General features: G+C 42.5%; 1 protein-coding gene across 1 annotated transcript in view; it reads right to left on the reverse strand.

The window, feature by feature from the left end:
- SEMA5A (semaphorin 5A) overlaps window positions 1–26,967 on the reverse strand; it is a 224,994-nt gene that overhangs the window by 138,542 nt on the left and 59,485 nt on the right. The window lies entirely within an intron of this gene.

Here is a 26,967-nt window from a genome sequence, read left to right on the forward strand (position 1 = left end):
TGGAACCTTTGACAAACTCTTCCCCACACCTTGATTAAAATTTGGTAAGGGCAGTAGGGACCAAGTAAGAATGCTTCATGTGCCAGATCCAGCCCATAATGATTATGGGATAATCCACCATCCTTAATCTAGATCAGGGATGGCTAACTTCTCTCACCACATTGTTCAGTTCTGCCCTCTGGGCCCACAAGGCCACAGATCTGGCCTCTGGCACTTTCTAATTTAGACTATTAGAAAATTAGCACACTCCGGGAGAGAGCGCAGGACAGGAAGGCCTGGCGTGCTATGGTCCATGGAGTCACGAAGAGTCGGACACGACTGAACGACTGAACAACAACAACAACAATAATTGTCCAGTGCATTTTAACTCTTCCCTTATAGAACTTCATTTCGTATATATACAGAGAGAGAGAGAGAGAGAGAGAGAGAAAGAAACTAAGTTTCTATTTTCACCACATAGCCTTAAATTAAAAGCACAGACAATGTTACCTGCAATTGGGAAACAGAAGAGGAGATGAAACATTTTTCTCCTAGAAACAACTTGGAAATAGCAGCATATCTAAAGTGCCACATTTATAAAAGCATCAATTTCCTTTTTAAATTGTCTATAGAGCTACTTCAAATTATTTGCATTCCTGGGCCAGTGCATCTTTGCTATGAATATTCTATTAATCTGTGTTCAGAGTTTCTATGCGAGAGCTCTATTTTATATACCTCTGTTATATACGCAGCACTGTTGTCATTCTTTTTATATAGATTGCCCAAGGGGAATATAAGAATAAATGAGACCTATTAGAGAATACTGCTGTTTGCACCAAGGCAATGCTCATTTTTATCTCTTGGCAGGAAATGATTCAGAGTACTTTGCTTTGCTTAGCTACCAGAGATGGCAACGGGCTTCGAACTGCGCTCCAGAGAACCTGGAGTTGCTTTGTAGCTTTTGAGAAGTTCCTCAATAACAAGAGTGGCAGAGAAGCTTCTCTGAAAGGGATCCTCTCTTACAATGCACAACTGTAGGGAGTGTGTTAGGTGTACTCTAGAGTCCACCCTTAGTTCACACAGCAGTGAGGCCCCAGCAACCAGCATGAACTAAGTGTACACTAGGAACACTTTCCAGAATCCTCTGCAGCAAGTAGAGGTCCCATGGCAGATGTGAAGGGATTCCTCAGCAGACAGGTCCCTGGAGTCAGAATTTGAAAGCTACTGGATTAGATTAATTTACAGGCTTAAGAGGCCAATCCATTTGCTCAAGAAGTACTAAGAGTTACTCAGAAGTAAATCCCATTAAGTTCAATGGGACTAACAGCCAAATAATTATGCTCAGGACTAAAGTCTTACAACCCAATCTGAAGTAAGACCTCCTGAGCTATTCAGGGGTGGGCAACGTCTGGTCCTTTAGGTTTTTCTGGCCTGCAACTCCCCTCACCATTGGCTATGCTGGCAACAGTTGGTGGGAGTTGTAGGCCAAAACATCTGCAGGGCCACAAGTTGCCCACTGGCATAACTACAGGGAGTAGGGCATAATAGAAGTCATCCTGGAAAAGTATAGAATTATACCATCATTGTGGTGGCATCACAGGCAAGTACACTGGTGCAAAGATGAAGAACTGGTGTATAAGGAAAGCTTCACACATTACATTTGTTTTAGGTGTACACCTATGCACCTAAAACCTTGTGTAATGGAGACAATGATAAAGAGGGAAATGATAGAGGTGTATTAAATATGCATAATGTGGAGAAAGTGGATAGGGAGAGGTTTTTCCCCCTTTTCTCATAATACTAGAACTTGGATCATCCCATGAAACTGGATTGTGGGAGATTCAGGACAGACAAAAGGAAGTACCTCTTCAAACAGCACTCACTCAAACTAAGGAATACTCTACCACAAGTAGTAGTGATAACCACCAACTTGAACAGCTTTAAAGGGTCTTAGAAAAATGTATGGAGGATAAGGCTACCAAAAGTTACTAGTTGTGATGGCTATGGATTACTTCCAGTTTTGGAGGCACTATGCCTCTTCATACCAGTTGTTGGGAACACAGGGGAACACAGGTGTCCTCATGTCCTGCCTGTGGGCTTTCCAGGGATATCTGGTTGGCCAGTGTGGGAACAAAGTGCTGGACTAAGTACACCTGTAATCTGATCCAGACCAGCTCTTCTTATGTTTACTTTTTGGATACTGACCAATGAATACTGACAATTCTACTTTGTTAACCATCAGCATTCACAAGAATATATCTCAGTTTTCAGATACTTATGGAATTTGTTTGGGATTACAATATTCACATGCAAAATGTGTCAGTGTTCATCTAATGCTAGACATTCACTATAATATACATTTCAGTTTTTTCCAAAATTGTTCTGTATCCCTGGAGCTTCAAAATTTCTGGACATTTTGTATCTCTACTAGATTGCTATTCCCCGATTGAAAATGTTGGAATGTTGCAGCCTTACAGTCTTCAGTTAAATGTAATAAGGGAAATATCCGGATATAACCCTTATGGATATAACCCTTATTACATTTAACTGAAGATGACTAATGAAGAAACTAGCCAGTAGTTTCACAAAAAACGCTAGCAGCCACTTGGAAATAAAAGGTTACTGAGACTGATCAGCAGGAGAAGCCTGTCTTCTAAAGCAAGGGTAGGAAACCTGGTGACCACCAGATGTACTGGACTACAACTCCAATAATCTCTGACCACTGGCCATGCTGTCTTGGCTTATGGGAGTTGTAGGCCAAAACATCTGGAGGGTACCAGGTTTCCTACCCTTCCCCTAAAACTACACTGGGATTGTGATCAGGCAAAAACTGCTTTCAACACATGTCGATTACTGGACATAATTGTTTTATCAAGGAGCAGTCAAGGGAAGAGTAATCACTGTAGTCTTTTCCTGGAATTGATGTACCTATGGAGGTTTCAGGCCCAGTTGCAGTCTCCCCAGAGGATTCAGGGGCAAAATGCCACTGACCCCTGCAGAAGGAAGGCAGCTGCATATCTGGGAGCAGCGTAGGCAAGCCTCTGTCCGTTTAAGACAGAAAGGCTCTCCCAGGCAGGAGGACTGATTAGATACAGCTGCTTCAAGTCATGGACGTTAAAAGGGGTTGGCAGGCTGGGGCTAGACTGCTGAAGAAACGATGTTGTGTTACATGCCAGTTTTCAGCCTCGGACCTTGTACACTGCCATGCTCGTGTTCCCTCTTGTGTTTTGGACCCCGGATCAGATAATGGACTTCTCTTTGCCTCGATGCTTTGGACTCACTGCCTGGGTAAAACATCCCTTGCTACAAGTTGCTTTTTCGCTTCCCAGCCTTGGACAGGTTTACAGCCCTGTTATCAGCCGGTGATTTATTGGCGCTAGCTGCGGTCAGCTGGCAGGAGCCAACATTGCCAAGATATCAGCTCCTTTACTCACCCACAGGTTAGGTTAGAGTCTTAGCCTAAATGTGTTTTCTCAGAAGTAAAGTTGCTGAGTTCAATGGGACCTCCTTTGTAAGCCTGTCAGAGTCCTCTCAAGATATGTGCAAAGAACTGCAATCAGATCATCTTAGCTCTCCAAGTATTACATTATAACCAGCAGGTCCAGGGGCTGCCAGGCTTGAAAGTCTTGCCATGTCACGCCAAGGCAAGATTTTGGATGAGGCATCTGTTCTAGAACAACTAATAGGAGAAGGGGTCCACAGACACAGCTCTCCAGTCACCAATGGCAACCACAACATTAATTATTTTGGGGGGACTGCTGACCCCACTGCTGCATGCCCACTGTGAGACTGCATACGCCTCCTGAGGGGTTTCCGGAAAACTTGGCACAAAGTGGTCTATGCTCTCCACTAGCCATTGGGGAAATTTGAAAGCAGCAAGACCCATGGTGCTTCAGACTTTCTCCAAGTTAGAAAGTGACCCCAGCTCTCTTTTAAGTACTAAAGCAGGGGTGGGCAGGCTTCACGCTCGCAGGAAGTTCTTTCTGTTTTTGTCTCGAACCTCGTAATCCACCAACCAGAGCCTGGCAAAGGATATACACTTAGAATTAAAGAATTCTGAGCCCAGGACTTTGTTCTTAGTACCAGAACTGAACAGAGCTCTCAGTCCTTCCACGCCTAAACCCACTTCTTCTTACCATAAGCTTTCTTAATTCCAGCAGTATAATTTAGAGTGGAGGAAGTCATTTTGTTGCTGGTATTGTTAAACACAGTTGGAAGTCAGAAATCCTTGCCAATCTACAGCAGACCACCCAGATATATGCCAGTAGGTCCAGATCTACCTTCTGCTCACCTGTGTATTAAAAGAATTTCAGAGAACTCAAAAGGAAGCGATGTCTCACTTTGTATCAAGTGCCTCACACATTCCCCCATGGCAACAGCAATCAAAAGAATGGTTGTCCACCACACTCAGCCAAACTTTGTGGACCTCTGAATAGGAGTGACTCCTGATAGCATGGAAATGTGATCTGGGATGGCTCAAAAGTTATTAGGGTACAGAGATGATCAAATCCCTATTCAGTTATTTTAAAAATGCATGTAAATCTCTATGACATATAAACTGAAAGTTATTACTTAATCATTGCTTCATCAGTGATCAATGACCACCAAGTAGATGAAGTGAAGGCCACCTCAAAATTAATTTCCCAGTCCATTTTCCCTTTTTTATTGGATAAAAATGGGCTACAGTACAAACTGACCTATTTAGAACACCTAAGTAACTCTTCCCCTGTACCATGAACAATGCTTTACTGTATTTATGGAGGGGAGTCATATCAAGCTGGTCTGGTTCTCTTAACCACTGTTCACTGTTTGTCCACTTCTGCTGTCTTTCCAGTTGTTTCCTTTGCATTGCTTCCAGCTGGAATTAATCATCCATATAAGACATGAGCAGACAGTTTATAGTTTATAGTTTATGCTATGAAAACTGAATGGGGATTATGAACTGCTTCAGGCAAGTCAGTCATTATCAGCTAGTAATTTGGAACACAACACAGAATGAATAAAATCAATAAAAAGTGGATCAAGAATCAGTTATTTATTTAACTCCTTATATTCTCTTTAACAGCACCCCCCCCCCGACTATAAATCAACTATAGAACCATCCATGAGAATGGTAAAATACATAACTGTAGGCCTAACATGCAGAAGAGATTCCTAAAACAAGAGGTATGCAACACTGATAAAGACAATGATTTTAAAGGCCTTTCTAAGTTACATTCTCTCCCCCCCCAATCACTCCCTCTGCATTATAGTCATAGTAGATAGAAAGATGGATTAATTAGCAAAGGTTGACCACACAACCTTAATTAGTTATCATGCCCAATTTCCCTAATCCGTTGTAAAACAGGTCAAAGTTATACTTCTAAAAAATTATAATCCATCAATTTGTTTACAGGTTGTAACTCGGTCCACAATTGATAACTTATTTTAGAGCAGTCCCAGTTAAATGGAGAACTACAGAATGAGTTGTGTTACTGTAAACATTTTATATATCATTTTTATTTATAAAATCATTTGTACTCCACCTTTTAAAGTTGAACCACTCAAGGTGGCTAACAATGAGATAAACGTGCAACAATAAAACAAGTTAAAAACGAACGACAAACTTGGCTTTTCAAGGAGAGTACAACCTTGCAAAACAGGTAGCAATCCTATTCCTGAATCAACATTTATCCTGACCAAAAGAATTTCTGCCTTGTTTTTTGTTAATCCCCCTGAACAACTCCTTAAGGATCTCTTGCCTCCTTAAGAGTCCCATTTCCTTCTTTTACCTTCCCCCCTGTAGGGCGTGGGGTGATTGACTAGACACAGGGTTTAACCACAAGAGTTTACTGGTAATTTATAGCAAGAAAATTACAACTATTTACATAATAGAGCTGAGTGATACAAAAGGCCTTAAGATAAAATAAAAGTTGCAAAACGCAAGTTCCTTTAGCCTAGCTGTACTTAGACTTCTCCAGACTGCTTCTCCCTGCTCCCTCTTCAGGATCTGGTCTCCCCCACTCTCCCTTACTAGCTCTCTCACTCTCTTTTTATACCCTCCTCTCTCAAAACTGAAAGTACTGTTTCAAACTTGAAGAAAGGAAACTAAACTGGGAAATGGAATCATTCCTCTCGGGGATACCCCCTCCCAACAAAAAAAGCCAGGCCTCTAAGCCTGACCTTTTTCCCTTTGCATCTGTAGGCCTCAAACCTTCACACTCCCCTAGTGGTTTCACATGGACGTCAAACAGCATGGGGGCTAAGATGGATCCCTATGGGACCCCATAAGTCAAACGGTCTAGAAAAAGTCTTTAAGTACCACCATCTGGAACCTACCCTTTTTTGAAATACTGGAGCCACAGGAAACAATGCTCCATCTTGACCATGTGACCCAAAAGGATACCATAGTCAATGGTATCAAAAGCTGCTGAGAGGTCAAATAGGGACAACTCTCCTGCCCAGTGCTCAGAGTAGATCATCAACTGGGTCAACCAAGGTTGCGTCAGTCCTGAACCTGGGACAGAACCATATTGAAACAAATCTAGATAACCAGTATTATTGTCAAGGGCTCCTTGGAGGCCTCTCTCAGTCTAATCCAGTAGCCAAGTCCAGACACAGACAGAGGGATTTTCTTCAAAGCTTTATTCCTCTTTTACAACTTAACAACTCTACTGTTAGCACCGAGATATGAGCAGCAGAGTACCTATGCCCTAAGTTGGAACAGTTGGTCCCCGTTTGAAAGGGAATCACTGGCAGACCCTGAACTTAAGGGCTAGGGAGAGTCCCTCCCCTTTTCCCTTGGATCCTCTGGGCGCAACCGTTGTTTGCGCGCCAACCGGGCACTACGCCTCCTTTCTGCGCCCTCCATCTGGCGCTGCTCTCTGCGTCGGCATCGCACGTCCATCAAGTCTGCTTCCTGCACTCTGTCACTCCCAGGACTGCTATCTAAGCTAGGAATGCTGGTGGGAGGAACCTCCGTCAGCTGTTGGCCCTGGGAAAGATGAGCGCGCTCCTCTCCCAGGAGCGACTCCTCTTCCTCTTCCTCAGAATCAGAACTACTCTGGGATTCTATGGGCTCAGTGTCCACCCTGACAATTATCCAGGAATACCTCGGATTGGGTCACCAATACTTGCTGGAGCAATTTGCCCAATACTGGACTACTGGCCAGTAACTGTTTGATACAGTGGGATCAAGAAAAAGCTTTTTGTTTTAAAGCAGTGGACTCCCTATTACTTCTCCGGCACCTTCATAAGCAAAAATGTGTAATTGCTCACTCTTAAAATTATTCAGCAGCAAAGACATGCAAACCCATGATTCAGATCTGCACAAGAAGCAGCCAAAACCAAAACCAAACAAAAATGGAAGGATTTAATCCCATTTTGTCCCACTGAAATCAGTGGGAACAAACTAACAGAAACTGAAGTTCAAACACCTATCATTGCTTTATTTTAGAAACAATAAAAAAAACAGAAGGAAAATGCCAGGTTCTTCACTTTAACCTATTTGTATGGTGGTTTGTTAAAAAGTAGTATGTATTCAGTACACACTGAAACCTGTTTAGCCCCATAAAGTATAACAACATTTGCCATACTAATATCATTTGTGGCAATGGATGGTCCATAAATTTCACACTTCCCCCTGCCCATTTTGACAACCTCCACCAAGGAAGCTCATAAAAGAAGCTGATTGTCCCTTCCAATATCACTTAATAGGTCTCAGAGGACTTTTACAGCCTTATTAAAGGACCATCTAGGCCTTGCCCGTTACTGAGATGTAACCTATGATTGATTAAGAACCCAGAATGCAGAGAGGCATTTCCCTCTGCAATATAGTGCAACTCACAGTTTCCCACAAAATAAATATAAAATAAGAAAATTTCATTTAAAATACACTAAACTAGTTTTGTGTTTCAACACAAGAGCACTTAAGCAACATAAAGAACCCACCAATCAACCAAATTCAGGGTTGTTTAATAGATATGACTAAACCACCTCCAGTACAGGTTCCTCTGCAATTTTTTTTCCTTCCTCCCACAAAATATAATTTTCTTGCAGTATCAATATTGATGGTGCAATTAGGAGGTGAAACAGTGACAGTACTGTTTTTAGAATGTTGCTCCCATACTTCATCTTGCAGATGTGAAACATGACTTTGGTTTCATGGCGGTTGTTGTTTTCATTGTTCGGGAGGGGGGGAAACATAAGACATGTAATATTTTTCCCCAGCTTTCCATACAAATACAAAATAGTGTCTAAAATACAAAGGAGGAAGTGGTAAGAATAAAGAAGAGATACGGGAGAGCCAAGTACTCTTCTTACATTAGAGTTTATTTTACCTTGGGCTGGTGCGTTCATAGCACTGGCTCCCTGTGGTTAAGAGATCAAAACCCAGCCTTGGCAATGCACTGTATCTGCACTGCTCCTCCCCTCCTTTGAGCAAATCCCCCAAGACCTTAGGGCTTTTCTACATGAGGCATTTGTTGTATGTTCCTCATTCCCTATTCACAGTTTCTAACAGGTTCTTTAGACGACCTTGTGACCCTTCAGTTTCTGTGTCTAAAGAGCATTTTCTACTAGTTTTTTTAAAGCAGGGAAAATGCAGTATTTAATGTAAAGGCAAAAGAACACAATTTTTTCATTTATTTGGGCTGTTCTGCTATCACAGTGCCATCTAGTGGTTATATAGCAGAAAAGCAGGTAATGAAACACTCTTCATGTAGTGCTCAGATCTCAGTTCTGTGACAAAACAGAAAGTAGATACAGCGGATTAACAGCCATGTAGAAAAAAGTTCCTTATCACAGTTAAGTGGCATGTAACTGCTTTTACAGTTAACCAGGGTTTCCCTTAAGCCAGGACATGTGGTGGTCTTGGCCAGGGCTTGTATGGGTGTGGTGAGACTAAAATAGGGGCAAAACCCATGTATACTGATATAAAGCCCATGTAAGAAAGTTGGGTGGGGGGAGATACAAATGAGCCAGACAGACAGTTGTCTGATGTCTACAGAATTTTCTTCTTATTAAATACAGAGGCTCAATTCAGACATCACAGCAAGCCACAGAATCATAGAAGTCTTTACTGACAAACCATAGTTATGATTGCTCTGTCTCCTGAGGCTGCTGCACCATGAAAACAAGAGTTAACTTATGAAGCTGAGTACTAAAGGTTGAAAAATGGAAGCTCAGAAGCAGCTCTAAAGCAAGCTTTGCTTGTTGTACATTTGAAGCTTAAACCATGGTTTGTGATTGAAGCACAAATCATGGTTTGGCAAAATGTCTGAACTGAAGTGGTGCTATTTGATTGACCTGGGCTGGAGATAACCTTGCAAATGCATCCAAAAGGAAAGGGGAAATGTGTAAAAAGCACCACAAAATTGTTATCAACACTCGGTAGGTTAGAATCTCCTGAAGTTAAATCTCTTTTCTATTGGTTGCATATGTAGGAACATAAGTTCCTATTTTAACCATAGAAAGCATAATTGTATAGACTGATTCATTAGAGAAACAGAATCAGATTTTAAATTCTACTGGTGGTATCCTCAGTGTTTCCAGGATACATTTTAAAAGTTCAAAGAATAGGAAATTGGAGGGTGCGTTTTCAATGTGGTATACAGCACTTAAAATAGAAGGGCTGCACAAACATGCAAGATAATTACTCTCTGAAATAACAGTAACAGAAACAACAGCTGCTGTTTGGACACATCAACAGGCAATGCTTTTCTAGGGTGTTCCCAATCAGAAAATGCTGAAATCAGCATTGTTACTAGCCCCTTCCCAACCAAAAAAAGAAAAAGAAAAATCAATTTATTATTGCCCTGTGACCAATAACCATCTGCTGCCTCAATTTTAAATTCTAAACCTTTTTATATAAATACTGAATTGGATCTAAAATCAACCATATTTTAATTAGGAAGAATTCCATCAAAAAATAATTTGCATTTTCTGAAGTTAGAATGAAGGGGAAATATTTTCATTTTTAAAAAATCAAAATGTGCCACTCTTATTCAAGTTGACTTGAAACTATTTTCTTCTCAATGGTCAAATGAAGTACATATAGGGTGTGTTATGGAAAAAGTATTTCTGTTGTGATAAGTAGAGAGATCTACTCTAGACTTTTGTATAGCTAAAAAGCTATCTTTAACTGGCATAGATGACTAGGAGCTTTTGTTAAAAGTGCGCACTGATAACTTTAGACTACTACTACAAACATGCACACAGCCCTCTACCTAGCTTGGCTAGGTGCTGGAGAGAAACAAATTGTGTGAGTTTTAATGTTGCCAGACAAGGAGACTTGTCTCCTTGAACTGAGTTTGGCAGCTGGTTGGTTAGCCTTGAAGGCTCCACGAGCATGCTATTTGCTTTTGAGGGACTTGTTGTTGCTTTACACTAGGGGTGGGGAACTGCGGGGGGTCCAGGGTAATTTTTGCCCCCTGGACACTCCCCCATGGACCACACTCCACAGAATACTGAGAACTCCATGGGGCACCCAGTGGAAAAATGGTGGTTTGCAGCCTAAATTTGGCAACAAACTGCAACAGTGCACCCAAAGGCTCAGATTTAGCTTGCTCTGAAGCGCAATTTGACCCATTTATTTATTTATTTGTTTGTTTGTTTATTTATTTACTCGCCCATCTGGCTGGTCACCCAGCCACTCTGGGTGATGTACAATAGTAGAAACAGTTTAAAACAATAAAATTCTACAGTAAAAACATCATATTTCTAAAAATACCCTAACCCTCCCCAAATGCCTGCCTGAACAACCACATTTTTAATGCGTGGCAGAAGCTCATTAAAGATTGCTCATTTAGTGCTCTGTGGCTACTAAAGAATGATTAAAAGGTCCAATTTAGCTTCAGAACATGTTCCCAGACTAACACTGGGTGCCTGCCTCCCATACTCCCATATTTGTAAATAAACAGATCTTACAATATCCTATCAGTCCCTCTTCCTGATCCTATTGAGGGCTATCGCCCTGACCTGAAATTTCCTACCACTCAGGCAAGTGAGCTGATCCAACTCATGAGCTTCAACAGAAGGCAAGGAAATCCCTTTCATTGCCCGCACTAATAAGAACATGGAAGCTCTGGTTGCACCAAACTCTTTATCACATAAGACTTGATAAGGCAAGGGCCAGCAAGTACATGGGGGGAGTTGGGCAGGTAGCATGAATGCACACCTCCATGCCAGCTTCTGCCAAACAGCTGGGGGGGGGTGTCATTCCAAAAGTGGGGATGACAACAATCCTATGTCCTCAGTTACAGACCTACAGGCATCTGACCAGAGACCCATCAAGTTAATTGGCACAGTGAGGCAAAAATGTCTTCCTTCCTGAAGCACTAAAAACCCAAGGTTCAAGTGCAAGGATCAGCGTAAAGGAGAGCTTTTGTTGACATTATCTCACATGGTGGTTTACATCATTACATTTGGAAAAATAAAATGCCCTTTAAGAACGTAAGAAGAGCCATGCTGGATTAGACCAAGTCCAGCATTCTGTTCACACAGCGGCCAACTAGCTGTTTCAGAGCAATTCCCCCCCCCAAAAAAAAACTTCCAAGCGATGGCACAATTTCATACTAACTGCCGGTGCAATCCTATACCTGTCTACTCAGAAGTAAATCCCATGGCGTTCAATGGGGCTTACTCCCAGGTAAGTGTGTACAGGATTGCAACCTTAATGGTACAATTTGGCAATAAAAGGTGGATACATCCCACCCAGTGAAGTATGTACTAAATTCAGCTGTGTATCACAATTACTTCTGCTTATCTAAAATTATATTTCCCAGTGTGTATTATAACTACTATTTATTTGTAGAGTGCCACCATTGTACATGGAACACTACAGAGATAACATAAAAGGCAGGTCTTTGCTTGAGAAGCTTATAATCTAAATTAAATTTAATAAGGCACCAATAAGATCAAAACCAGAGCACAGTATCTGCAAGGTTTTGCAATACACTTCACCACTTGCCAGTTAACAAAGTCTTCTTACTAGTTACTTATTCATTGTGTGCTTTCAATTAAAAAATGAGGAAAATATCACAAGGAGAAAGGTGGGTTCCTCTTCTCCTCTTTGAAAGGTACAAGTATAATTTTCAAACAAATGCCAGCGTAGGAACATATATGGGATGGCATGAGAGGATGTTTTGTTCCGCAAATGGAAACCTGTTACTCATATTTTAATATCTTCAGTGTCACCCTGGAGCATTAACATGCACAATTATGAAGAAATAAGAAAATAATTTCCCCCCCTAATACGAGTGTTAACATGCACACAGCACCAGAAGAAAATGAAAAAACCACTCAACCAACTTAGCAATACTTTTAAACATTTGCATTAATCTTTGACACCTTCCTTTACTATTAAAATGCTAAATACATGTGGCCTTTGTTTTTTCCAGTTAGTAGTCAATATATTTTTTTTTAATGGAGTGCTTATGTGAAGGACAACTAAAAAATGTGAGATTAGTCACTTCTTGACTAACCCAAACACTGAGTCCAAATCTACAGGTTACACATCACTGTGTGTGATGTTTCAGTCAACTTTCTTTTTAAAAGCAAAAAACCAACCCTAGAGATTGCGGTCTTCAGTGGGGAAACTCGAGGGCTGTGTAACCCTTTTCCCCTCCAGCCAATTTGATATTCAAAACCACTCCTTCCCAAAGCTGCTTTCTGATTCATGGGAGAAGGAACAAGTACCCAGAACTTTTCCAGGAGAGAAAGGAACACTGGGGTGATTCTGAATGGAAAAAACAGCCAGAGAGCAATGGGTTAAGCAGTGCCTCCTCCATGTTAGTCCTCCACTCAAAACTGCAGTCTCCCACAACTCCTTTTAGTTAATTTTTTTTTAAGTCAGGGGAAGGACACTTGCAATTTCAATGCAAGAGGATGTACTAAAATGTATCCTTTTAATTCACTCTTTAGAGACAGAATCACTGGAGCAAAAGGGATCTGAAAATCATTCAGTCCAATCTTTGTACTAAAGCTAGGCCCTTCCAAGATCTGCATTCACACCTAATTAAGCCCTTTACAGATTAATCCACATCATCCTGGTTGTAAAGACTGCCCTAAACAGACAAGGTGTTTCATGTTAGAGGTGCCTACAGAACTCAAGGAACAGTGTAATAAAATAAGCTAGACAGATCAAGCATGAGAGTCAAGTCACACGCAGCACTGTTTGTGTTACTAGCTGAACAGAAAAGTATGGCTTTCAAAGCAATTCATATCATAAACAGCAGAAACCTATGGTATGTTCTGATGTACGTATGTATGTATGTTTGTATGTATGTATTATTTCATTTCTATACTGCCCAATAGCCAAAGCTCTCTGGGCAGTAACTCCACAGTACTACTTAGAGTGTCTGGGACTTCACACTAGAGCTGTGTGCAAATGGCCTTTTGAAATTCTCCACTGTATTTGTGGGCAGAGAAATCTGGGAGACAATTTCACTGAATTTCTCCAGTGGAAAAACTGTTCTCAACAGTTTCTCACAGGTAGGGCTCCCCGTTGGCAGGGCTTATAGCACAGCTTCTTTCTTTTTTGGCAAGTGTTTTTGGGGTTTTCGTACTGCAACAGCATCAATTGTCTTGGTAGGTTGGTCCCCCAATTTGCATCCACCACGTTACCTACCATCCATGCAAGTGTGGGGGGGACAGTGTTGTGTCTAGCTTCAGGGATGAGGTGGAGTTCGTGCTCTGCCAAAATCTTTCCTCCGATTTCCTGAAAGTTTTCTTCCCCGATGAAAGAGGTTTCCATGGATCTGCCTCATTCCGGATGTTTTATACTTTATTTTTGTAGTCTTTTTGAGCTTTCTTAATAGCAGCTACCCTCCCAGGCTGCCTGCACTTCCTGATCTGAAAAAGCACTATGGGAGGAATTACCTCATGATGCCTTAAACTGGGCTTGAATTGTAGTGTAAGAAGCTGAGGAGGCTACAGGCTGCCAGAGAGATGATTGTACAATGAAAAACTGGACACCTGTGATGACTCCTCGGCCACCTCCAAGGGTTAAGTGGGCTTACTTACAGCTTAAGTAAAGTAAGCCGAAGAAACCCAAACCCAACCCATGAGAATTTCTCCAGAATTTATTCGCCACTTAATGTCTTTTTGAAAGTAAAATTTCTCTTCTATCAAATTGTATGAGAAAGGTAAAAAAATGTGCGAAAGATTCTCAGAACACTATTTCACATCCCTGCAGGGAAGCCTGCATATGCATATATCCTGTGCTTTGTTTCTGAATAAACATCTAGAGGCAATATCTTTTTCACACTGCTTGGAACTGGCCAACTCTTTGTTAAGTTCAGAGTTGCTAGGGAGGTGTAGTTAGCCTCTAGATAATTTTCTGTTTGGCTGGCTAGAACACTGACATCCAAAATGGAGCTTTTCTCATGCATTGACAAAACAGTCCATCTCCGCTAAAGCACCAACTTTTGTTGGTCTCCAATTCCCATAAAGACAACAGACTTCAACTCTCGTTTTTGTCATTCTCGTAGCACTGATCAGGAGTCCAAAAATGCCCTCCCAGACCATCTTCTCTGCATTGTTGTTGTTGTTCAGTCGTGTCCGACTCTTCGTGACCCCATGGACCATAGCACGCCAGGCCTTCCTGTCCTGCGTTCTCTCCCGGAGTGTGCTCAAGTTCATATTCATTGCATCGGTGATACTATCTAGCCATCTCATCCTCTGTTGTCCCCTTCTCCTTTTGCCTTCAGTCTTTCCCAGCATCAGGGTCTTTTCCAGAGAGTTTTCTCTTCGCATTAGGTGGCCAAAATATTTGAGCTTCAGCTTCAGTATCTGTCCTTCCAATGAGCACTCAGGGTTAATTTCCTTTAGGATTGACTGATTTGACCTCCTTGCTGTCCAGGGGACTCGTAAGAGTCTTCTCCAGCACCACAGTTTGAAAGCATCAATTCTTCGGCGTTCAGCCTTCCTTATAGTCCAGCTCTCACAGCCATACATTACTACTGGGAAAACCATAGCTTTGATTAGATGGACCTTTGTCGGCAAGGTGATGTCTCTGCTTTTTACTATGCTGTCTAGGTTTGCCATAGCTTTCCTCCCAAGGAGCAAGCGTCTTTTAATTTCATGGCTACAGTCACCGTCTGCAGTGATCTTGGAGCCCAAGAAAGTAAAAGCTGTCACTGCTTCCATTTCTTCCCCTTCTATATGCCAGGAAGTGATGGGGCCAGATGCCATGATCTTCGTTTTTTTAATGTTGAGTTTCAAACCAGCTTTTGCAGTCTCCTCTTTCACCCTCAACAAGACGCTCTTTAGATCCTCTTCGCTTTCTGCCATTAGGGTGGTATCGTCTGCATACCAGAGGTTGTTGATAATTCTCCTAGCAATCTTAATTCCGACCTGTGATTCATCCAACCCGGCGTTTCTCACGATGTACTCTGCATATAAGTTAAATAAGCAGGGTGACAATATGCAGCCTTGTCATACTCCTTTCCCTATTTTGAACCACTCAGTTGTTCCATGTCTGGTTCTTACTGTTGCTTCTTGACCCTCGTACAGGTTTCTTAGGAGACAGGTAAGGTGGTCTGGTATCACTTTAAGAATTAGCCACAGTTTGTTGTGATCCACACAATCAAAGGCTTTAGCGTAGTCAATGAAGCAGAAATAGACGCTTTTCTGGAATTCTCTTGCTTTCTCATTATCCAGCAAATGTTGGCGATTTGACCTCTAGTTCCTCTGCCTCTTCGAAACCCAGCTTGTACTTCCGGTAGTTCTCGGTTCACATACTGCTGAAGCCTAGCTTGTAGGATTTTGAGCATCACCTTGCTGGCATGTGAAATGAGTGCAATTGTGCGGTAGTTTGAACACTCTTTGGCGTTGCCCTTCTTTGGAATTGGAATGTAAACTGACCTTTTCCAGTCTTGCGGCCATTGTTGAGTGTTCCAAATTTGTTGGCATATTGAATGCAGCACTTTAACAGCATCATCTTTTAGAATTTTAAATAGCTCAGCTGCAATACTGTCATCTCCGCTAGCTTTGTTGTTACTAATGCTTCCTAAGGCCCGCTTGACTTCACTGTCTAGGACGTCCAGCTCAAGTTCAGTGACCGCACTATCATGGCTATCAGGGACATTCAGATCTTTCCTATATAGTTCTTCTGTGTATTCTTGCCACCTCTTCTTAATCTCATCTGCTTCTGTTAGGTCCCTGCCTTCTTTGTCCTTTATCATGCCCGGCTTTGCACAAAACGTTCCCTTGAGATCTCCGAGTTTCTTGAAGAGATCTCTAGTCTTTCCCATTCTGTTGTTTTCCTCGATTTCTTTGCATTGTTCATTTAAGAAGGCCTTCTTCTCTCTCCTTGCTATTCTCTGTAACTCTGCATTCATTTGGATATATCTTCCCCTTTCTCCCTTGCTTTTCGCTTCCCTTCTTTCTTCAGCTACTTGTAAAGCCTCATCAGACAGCCACTTTGCTTTCTTGCATTTCTTTTTCTTTGGGATGGATTTCGTTGCTGCCTCCTGAACAATGTTACAGACCTCCGTCCACAGTTCCTCAGGCACTCTGTCTATCAGGTCTAATCCCTTCAATCTATTCCTCACCTCCACTGTATATTCCATAAGGGATATGATTTAGGTCATACCTGAATGGTTTAGTGGTTTTCCGTTCTTCAATTTAAGCTGAAATTTTGCAACAAGAAGCTCATGATCTGAGCCACAGTCAGCTCCAGGTCTTGTTTTTACTAACTGTATAGAGCTTCTCCATCTTTGACTGCAAAGGACATAATCAATCTGATTTCAATACTGACCATCTGGTGATGTCCATGTGTAGAGTCGCCTCTTGTGCTCTTGGAAAAGAGTTTGCTATGATCAGCGTGTTCCCTTGGCAAAACTCTATTAGCTTTTGTCCTGCTTCATTTTGTACACCAAGGCCATGCTTGCCTGTTATCCCGGTGATTTCTTGACTTCCTACTTTAGCATTCCAATCCCCTATGATGAAGAGGACATCTTTTTTTGGTGTTAGTTCTAGAAGGTGTTGTAGGTCTTCATAGAACTGATCAACCTCAGCTTCTTTGGCATCAGTGGTTGGGGCATAGACTTGAATTACTGTGATGTTGAATGGTTTGCCTTGGATTCGTACTGAGATCAGTACTGCTTTTCCCACCCTTTTGTTGACTATGAGTGCTACTCCATTTCTTCTAAGGGATTCTTGCCCACAGTAGTAGATATGATGGTCACCTGAATTAAATTCGCCCATGCCTGTCCATTTTAGTTCGCTGATTCCCAAGATGTCGATGTTCAATCTTGCCATCTCATGTTTGACCACCTCCAGCTTACCTTGATTCATTGATCTGACATTCCAGGTTCCTAAACAATATTGTTCTTTACAGCATTGGACTTTCTTTTCACCACCAGACACATCCACAGCTGAGTGTCCTTTCGGCTTTGGCCCAGCCGCTTCACTCTTTCTGGCGCTACTTGGCAATACCTTCTGCTCTTCCCCAGTAGTATATTGGACACCTTCTGACCTGAGGGGCTCATCTTCCAGCATCGTATCTTTCAGCCTTGTGATACGTTCCATGGGGTTTTCTTGGCAAGAATACTGGAGTGAGTTGCCATTTCCTTCTCCAGTGGACCACATTTTGTCAGAACTCTCTGCCATGACCTGTCCGTCTTGGGTGGCCCTGCACGGCATAGCTTATGGCTTCACTGAGTTACGCAAGCCCCTTCGCCACAACAAGGCAGTGATCCATGAAGGGGCTTGTCTGCATAGAAATTTGCATATACACTGAAACCCAAGATTCTACTAAAGTAGGTAACATGCAACTAGCTACATTAGATGGACTTTATTGATTCTTATTTGGAATTCTCTGTGTGTGTGTGTGTGTGTGTGTGTATGAGAGAGAGATTTGCTGTTTTCATTTTTCTTTCTTTTACCAAATAAACCTTTCCTTTTTATACCTCAACATTTGACTTCATTGTTTTAAAGTGGAATTTCTCACTAAAAGCTTCCCCATAGGCAAGGCTACATGGTTACTAAGCTACCCCTTGAGTTCTTAGGATATTTTACAAGGCTTTGCTAAGTTCTGTGTCTTCTGGGCTTTGGGCAAGTACATCCAAAGCACTTCCTTATTTTTCCTTTCTCTAAAGCTGGGCTGAAAGGAGGAGTCTTTGGCAGAACAGCTTAAAAAACCCCTCAGCTGGACAGAAAAGATTTAATCTGACTAATAGCAGACTACCATAATTCTTTTGGAGAGACTCTTAAAATAAAAGGGGTCCACCAGTAAGAAAATTCCATCCATCCCTTCTGCCTAATCTGTAACAGTCTGAGAGAGGACAAGTGGCCCAATCTCATCCAAGTATCTGAACCTAGATCTTCCAGGTCCAATCCCAGCAATCTGTCAGAGACTCTGGAGTGAAGAAACTAGCCTAGGAAGTCACCTGGGGTTGGTATGTTCAGAACCCTTTTCAAGTACAGGAGAGAATAAGCATGGACAACACTGGTTTCCTTGATTGGCAGGCACTGCAACCTGAAGCCCTGGATTGGTCAGGCTTGGTATAAATATCATGAGCATGGCATTGTACCCTTGAGCACTCTGCCTGCTGCACTTCAGCCTCCAGGAACTCAGCTCAGGGACCCTAGGTCAGGAGCAGGACTTGAAGTCTGGATTCAACTACCAATGCCCTTGCTCAGCCCTGACACGATCTACTATACCACTCAACTCTTCTTTTTTTTAAGCAAAGGATTTGCTTCAAATGCATATTCTTGTCCATCATTTCCCAATGCATTCTCTTGCCTAGCAATCAAATGCCAATCCAGACCAGAACAGGCAGTAACCAGACCTACAGAGAGCACCTGCCATCCCAGAGAGGACAGCAAGCACAAGACAGTGGGCATTTTTTTCTTCCTTCCAAGACTGAGCCCTTAATACAGAAACAGCCAACTCAGAAGTGCTAGACTCATAATATTTCATAATGAGAAAAAATTCAGAACCCTCTGTAGGGGCTCTAGGATACATTGCCCTAGAAAAAAGAACAGAAAAAGGAAAGAATAAAAAGGAGATTGAAGGACACAGCAGCTTCATTTAGAATTTATAATGATATCAGAAATTAAACGCAACTTTTTTTTTTACCATAGAAACCTGGTTTAGACAGAAGTCTGGCCTCAGAGCTCAGTGTGTGCTCTTCCTGCCTCACTTCAGAGGTAGGGGAGGCGGGGGGGGGGTGGAAAGTAAAAGGTATAGAGGCTAGGATTTAATTCAAATGTGTTAGAATGATACCAACCAACATAAAGGGGAAAATCTATCTAAAGTAGTTCTCCCAATTATTTCTGGTGTTAAGGCCTTTGGATAATAGATCTCAAATGACTGAGCTGACTTCACTTTTCATCTTCTCCACTAAATGTCTAAGCAGGATGACATCTCACTTTTCATCTACCAATTGGAAAAATATACTTAGAGAGCAATCCTGTGGTCCCTGGATCAGTGTCCCAGGGACCATAGGATATTTCAGACTCCCTGTCGCAAGGCTGTAGACACTCCTACAACTTCAGGAAGGATAATCCGACAGTGGATTCTTTCAACCTCCCCCTCCCCGTCACAGTCATTGTGAAAGAACCCACACTCGGACTATGTCGGAGAGGACACAGAGGGGGCATTCTGGTGTGCAGGGGGGAGGGGAGCAGAGAACCCAGGATCCATAGGATTCTATGGGCTCTCTGATGCCTGTCCCCACGCACCACTGGTAAGTGAGCTAGATGGGCTGAGCCCTGACTGTGTTTTTTGTTTTTCAGAAGGAACAGGGTTTTCAGAAGGAACAGGGAAATTGCCTCCAACCTCTGCCCACCTTGCCTGGCTCTTGCTGGCATGGCACAGTATTGACAGACAGTCTGATCTTGGAGTCCTCCATCTATCGAAGCATAATACATAAGACTGCACTCTTCATTATTCTATAACCAGTTGGTTACCCACAAACACTGTTCATGAAGAAAAACCAAATCTCACAAAAGGTTTAACTTAACTACCCATGTTTATTGAAACATTCAAAGTGTTACATCTCTTAGCTTTACAAAACTTCCTTAAATACAATGTTCTTGGTGTAAACTCCACGGTGGCCACTTTACTGTCCTTGTTGTGGGCCATTGACAACTTGAATCTTAAGGTGTGCCAATGAGCACACACAACTCATGGCAACATAGATCCCTTCATGACTGGTTTAGAGGTCATATGTTACTGGCATGTTATTGTACTTTAGCCTGCACCTGTGTTTATAAAAGTGTACAGAGACTTTCAATGTTATTTTGTTAAATTTAACAGCTAGAGTCCTCCTTTCTGAGCAATAACTAAACTTTGACTGGGTTACTTTTAACTGTAGGTGTCTCTTAATCCCTTCATGATTTTTTTACAGTAGGGCTGTGCATGGACCACCCAATCTACCTCGGAAGCTGCTTTGAGGCTTCCAAGGCAGGTCTGATTCGCTTTGGGCTGATTTGGAGGGGGTGACCTGCTTCAGCCTACGGAGCTGAAGCATAATTCAGACATCCGAATCCCACTTCGTGGGGCCCTGATGCATTGCCCAACGCACAACTCCTTACCTGGACCCATACGCTGCCAGCTATCTTGGGGGGGGCTGCCACCACTGCTGCCAGAAAACCGCCACCAGTGGGGGAGCTGTCACTGCCAGGGGAGCCACCGCTGCTGCTGGGGGAGCTGCCACTGGCACCACAGGGAGCTGCTGCAACTGACACCAGGAGAGCTGCCGCCGCCGCCACCACCACCACCACCACCACCACCACGGGAACTGCCGTGACCGCCACCAAATCCTGGGCCGTCTGGACACATGCCAGCAGCCATCTTGTTGTTCTGGGAGGAGCCATCCAGAGGACCCAGGTAAGGAGCTGTGGGCTGGGCAGTGGCAGCAACATGGCTAGGCTTCCAGATTGTGCTGAAGCATACCCAAGCACTTTGGAGTAACCCGACCCACTTCATGCCACTTCATGCCACTTCATGCCCCTTCCGCCTTACCTGAGAGGCAGCCTGAAGTGGCACGCTTCTACTCCGAGCTCAAGCTTTGGGCTGAATTGGTGCACAGCCCTAGTTTACAGGCCCCATGTTACTGTCATATCATTGTACTTTGGCCTGTTTGTACTTTGCCCCTGTTTATAAAGGTGTACAGAGACTTTTTTGGGTTTCATATTTCATTTTGCACCAATTTGCAATTAATGATGTTTAATTATCCCCTTCATGCATCACTGCCTTGTTGTGGCGAAGGGGCTTGCGTAACTCAGTAAAGCCATAAGCTATGCCGTGCAAGGCCACCCAAGACAGACAGGTCATGGCAGAGAGTTCTGACAAAATGTGGTCCACTGGAGAAGGAAATGGCAACCCACTCCAGTATTCTTGTCAAGAAAACCCCATGGAACATATCACAAGGCTAAAAGAGATGACGCCGGTAGGTTAGCCCCTCAGGTCGGAAATGTCCAATATACTACTGGGGAAGAGCAGAGGGAATTTCCAAGTAGCGCCAGAAAGAGTGAAGCGGCTGGGCCAAAGCCGAAAGGACACTCAGCTGTGGATGTGTCTGGTGGTGAAAAGAAAGTCCAATGCTGTAAAGAACAATATTGTTTAGGAACCTGGAATGTCAGATCAATGAATCAAGGTAAGCTGGAGGTGGTCAAACATGAGATGGCAAGATTGAACATCGACATCTTGGGAATCAGCGAACTCAAATGGACAAGCATGGGCGAATTTAATTCAGGTGACCATTATATCTACTACTGTGGGCAAGAATCCCTTAGAAGAAATGGAGTAGCACTCATAGTCAACAAAAGGGTGGGAAAAGCAGTACTGGGGTACAATCTCAAAAATGACAGAATGATCTCAGTATGAATCCAAGGCAAACCATTCAACATCACAGTAATTCAAGTCTATGCCCCAACCACTGAGGCCAAAGAAGCTGGGGTTGATCAGTTCTATGAAGACCTACAACACTTCCTAGAACTAACACCAAAAATAGATGTCCTCTTCATCATAGGGGATTGGAATGCTAAAGTAGGAAGTTAAGAAATCACCGGGATAACAGGCAAGCATGGCCTTGGTGTACAAAATGAAGCAGGACAAAGGCTAATAGAGTTTTGCCAAGAGAACACGTTGATAGTAGCAAACACTCTTTTCCAAGAGCACAAGAGGTGACTCTACACATGGACATCACCAGATGGTCAATATTGAAATCAGATTGATTATGTCCTTTGCAGCCAAAGATGGAGAAGCTCTATACAGTCAGTCAAAACAAGACCTGGAGCTGACTGTGGCTCAGATCATGAGCTTCTTGTTGCAAAATTTCAGCTTAAATTGAAGAACGTAGGGAAAACCACTAAACCATTCAGGTATGACCTAAATCATATCCCTTATGAATATACAGTGGAGGTGAGGAATAGATTGAAGGGATTAGACCTGATAGAGAGAGTGCCTGAGGAACTATGGACAGAGGTCTGTAACACTGTTCAGGAGGCAGCAATAAAATCCATCCCAAAGAAAAAGAAATGCGAGAAAGCAAAGTGGCTGTCTGATGAGGCTTTACAAGTAGCTGAGGAAAGGAGGGAAGCGAAAAGCAAGGGAGAAAGGGGAAGATATATCCAACTGAATGCAGATTTCCAGGGAATAGCAAGGAGAGACAAGAAGGCCTTCTTAAATGAACAATTCAAAGAAATCGAGGAAAACAATAGAATGGGAAAGACTAGAGATCTTTTCAAGAAAATCGGAGATATCAAGGGAATGTTTTGTGCAGTTACGGGCATGATAAAGGACAAAGAAGGCAGGGACCTAACAGAAGCAGATGAGATTAAGAAGAGGTGGCAAGAATACACAGAAGAACTATACAGGAAAGATCTGAATGTCCCTGATAGCCATGATAGTGCGGTCACGGATCCTGAGCCGGACATCCTAGAGAGTGAAGTCAAGTGGGCCTTAGGAAGCATTACTAACAACAACACTAGCAGAGATGACAGTATTCCAGCTGAGCTATTTAAAATCCTAAAAGATGATGCTGTTAAAGTGCTGCACTCAATATGCCAACACATTTGGAACACTCAACAGTGGCCACAAGACTGGAAAAGGTCAGTTTACATTCCAATTCCAAAGAAGGACAATGCCAAAGAGTGTTCAAACTACCATAGAATTGCGCTCATTTCACATGCCAGCAAGGTGATGCTCAAAATCCTACAAGCTAGGCTTCAGCAGCATGTGAACCGGGAACTACCAGAAGCACAAGTTAGGTTTCGAAGAGGCAGAGGAACTAGAGATCAAATCGCCAACATTCGCTGGATCATGGAGAAAGCAAGAGAATTCCAGAAAAACGTCTATTTCTGCTTCATTGACTATGCTAAAGCCTTTGATTGTGTGGATCACAACAAACTGTGGCAAATTCTTCAAGAGATGGGAGTACCAGACCATCTCACCTGTCTCCTGAGAAAACTGTACGAGGGTCAAGAAGCAACAGTAAGAACCGGACATGGAACAACTGATTGGTTCCAAATTGAGAAAGGAATATGACACGGCTGTATATTGTTGCCCTGCTTATTTAATTTATATGCAGAGTACATCATGAGAAATGCCAGGTTGGATGAATCACAGGTCGGAATTAAGATTGCCGGGAGAATTATCAACAACCTCAGATACGCAGACGATACCACCCTAATGGCAAAAAGCAAAGAGGATCTAAAGAGCCTCTTGTTGAGGGTGAAAGAGGAGAGTGTAATAGCTGGTTTGAAACTCAACATTAAAAACACTAAGATCATGACATCTGGCCCCATCACTTCCTGGCATATGGAAGGGGAAGAAATGGAAGCAGTGACAGATTTTATTTTCTTGGGCTCCAAGATCACCGCAGACAGTGACTGTAGCCATGAAATTAAAAGATGCTTGCTCCTTGGGAGGATAGTTATGGCATACCTAGACAGCATAGTAAGAAGGAGAGACATCACCTTGCCGACAAAGGTTCGTATAATCAAAGCTATGGTTTTCCCAGTAGCAACGTATGGCTGTGAGAGCTGGACTATAAGGAAGGCTGAGCGCAGAAGAATTGATGCTTTCAAACTGTGGTGCTGGAGAAGACTCTTACGAGTCCCCTGGACTGCAAGGAGGTCAAATCAGTCAATCCTAAAGGAAATCAACCCTGACTGTTCATTGGAAGGACAGATACTGAAGCTGATGCTCAAATATTTTGGCCACCTAATACGAAGAGAAAAGTCCCTGGAAAAGACCCTGATGCTGGGAAAGATTGAAGGCAAAAGGAGAAGGGGACGGCAGAGGATGAGATGGCTAGATAGCATCACCAATGCAATGAATATGAACTTGAGCACACTCCGGGAGAGAACGCAGGACAGGAAGGCCTGGCGTGCTATGGTCCATGGAGTCATGAAGAGTCGGACACGACTTAACAACTGAACAACAACATGTTTAATTATAGTTATTTTTTGAAATTAAAAATAAAACTTCATAGTACTTTGTTACAGAAGATAGCTAATTCTTTTTTTAAAGAAGTGCTTTATGGACATTTACTCCCAACTCTGAATTATAGTGAAAACCATTGTTATTTGTGGAATCTGTGTGTCAAGAGCTTTCCAATGAAGTGTGTTTCATGAGAATTGGTCAACGGGAAGGCAGTCAAAAACGATGACCAACTAACTCCCAACTTTAAATTAATTTTTTTATATATATATGCTAAGAAAGATCAGAAGAAAATATTTCACAGCATAGCATTATTTTACTATTTTTGGTGTGTTACATCACGGGTGAGCAACCCGTGGCCCTCTGGATGTTTTGGCCTACAACTCCTGTCAGCCCTAGTTAGCATAGCCAACAATGAGGGATGGTGCGAGTTGTAGGCCAAAACATCTGGAGGACCATATATTGCCCAACCCTGTGCTACATGATTTTGTCCGCTTGTCCCGTTTGCAGTTTGAACAGTTGCCCCTTTGAACCCGACCAAGGTACATTATTGTAGACACTAATTTCACAGTGATGGTTTTTTCCCTTTGATTGGAGCAGCTCTATATCATCTTAAATTCCTTTCTAATGTAATTTTACACATTTGATACTCTTTTCACACCAAGTGTTTCTTGCTGGAATTTTCTTTAAGTGTTGATCTTATTTAAGTAGATAAAATTCCTTTGAGTATTTCAAACTCCAAGCAGTACAAGTCATCTCATTTCTTGCTGCCAAGGGCTGGATCTTAATTAAAATAAAATCCTCTTAGGTTTTGTTAGAAACTTTAGGGGCCATGGTCTGCATAGTCCAATTAAAATCTCTTCTCTACTGCCTACTATTTTGCTTTTTGCAACTGTGTTTAAAGAAGATGTATACAAGTAAATGCGTATAATTATTCTATGGGTTCCCTAGAAATGTGGAATGTTGCCTTCTGAAATATTCAACAATCCACAACCTCATCCCAAATGGTGTTATATGTTTATACTCCCCACCCCGATGTTCTTGTGTATGGCCACGCAAAATTATAATGCCAGACTGTGCTAACAATTGCTTACAATAAGTGGTTGACTGTACATTTGCTGGTGGCTGGTGTTGGTTTTTTTTTTTTAAGACTTTCTTGGAAAACTGAGAATATGCTCCAGTTCTGCAGCCACCCTACTCTGGCACTTGACTCTTCTAACTCATATTAATACAGCTGCAGGATTTATCTTTCCTAGTTGTTGTGTAGAGCTGGAATAGCATACTGCCAAAGAGACTGAGCTACAATTCAGGAGGTCCCTGGTTCAAATTTTTGAAAAGCAAATAGCCAATGTTTTAAGGAAGCATGATGTAGTAGTAATGGGGGACTTCAATTTCCCCGATATTTGTTGGGAGACAAATTCTGCAAAACATGGCCCCTCCAGGAAATTCCTGACTTGTGTGGCGGATAACTTCCTCCTACAGAAAGTAGAGGAAGGAACTAGAGGATCGGCTATCCTTGACTTGATCCTAACCAACAGAGATGACTTAGTGGATAAAGTAGCAGTTACAGGAACTCTGGGGGAAAGCGACCATGTTGTACTGGAGTTCTTGGTTCTAAGGGAAGCAAAAGCCGAGTGTACTCAAACGCGTACCCTGGATTTTAGGAAAGCTGATTTTAATAAACTCAGAACAATGATCAGTAAGGTCCCATGGCAAGCAATGCTAGCGAAAAAAGGAGTCCAAGATGGGTGGGAACTTTTAAAAAAGGAAATTCTCAAGGCACAATCACAAACAATTCCAACAAGAAGAAAAGGTGGAAGACAACAGAAGAAGCCAATGTGGCTTCACAAAAAGCTTAGGGATGACCTGAAAACAAAAAAGGACACATATAGGAAGTGGAAAGAAGGCCAAGTAACAAAGGAAGAGTACAGGCAGGTAGCACAGAATTGCAGGGATGGCGTCAGGAAGGCTAAAGCGGAGAACGAGGTGAGGTTAGCGAGGGATGCTAAAAACAACAAAAAGGCTTTCTTCAGCTACATGCATAGTAAAAGGCAGAGGAAAGAAATGGTTGTTCAGCTATTAAATAAGGATGGCAAAATGATAACAGAGGACAAAGAAAAGGCAGAGGTGCTCAATTCCTACTTTGGCTCAGTCTTCTCCCAAAAGAGGGTCTATGACCCCCCTGGCAAAGGCGAAGTACAGGCTGAAGGGGCAGGATTGCAGCTTGAGATCGACAGGCATATGGTCAAGGAACACCTCATTACTTTGAATGAGTTCAAATCTCCAGGGCCAGATGAACTGCATCCTAGAGTCATAAAGGAACTGGCAGAAGAACTCTCAGAACCGCTGTCTATTCTCTTTGAGAAATCATGGAGGACGGGGGAAGTGCCAGATGACTGGAGGAGGGCTAACGTTGTCCCTATCTTCAAAAAGGGTAAAAAGGAGGAACCTGGGAACTACAGACCAGTCAGTCTGACATCAATCCCTGGGAAAATTCTGGAGCAGATCATAAAGCAATCCATCTGGAAGCACCTTGACAACAATGCCGTGATTACTCGAAGCCAACATGGATTTGTCAAAAACAAGTCCTGCCAGACAAATCTGATCTCATT

Source organism: Heloderma suspectum, chromosome 4, assembly GCF_057233095.1.
Source record: "Heloderma suspectum isolate Gila_16-S chromosome 4, 16-S_ref, whole genome shotgun sequence".
Lineage (NCBI taxonomy): Eukaryota > Metazoa > Chordata > Lepidosauria > Squamata > Helodermatidae > Heloderma > Heloderma suspectum.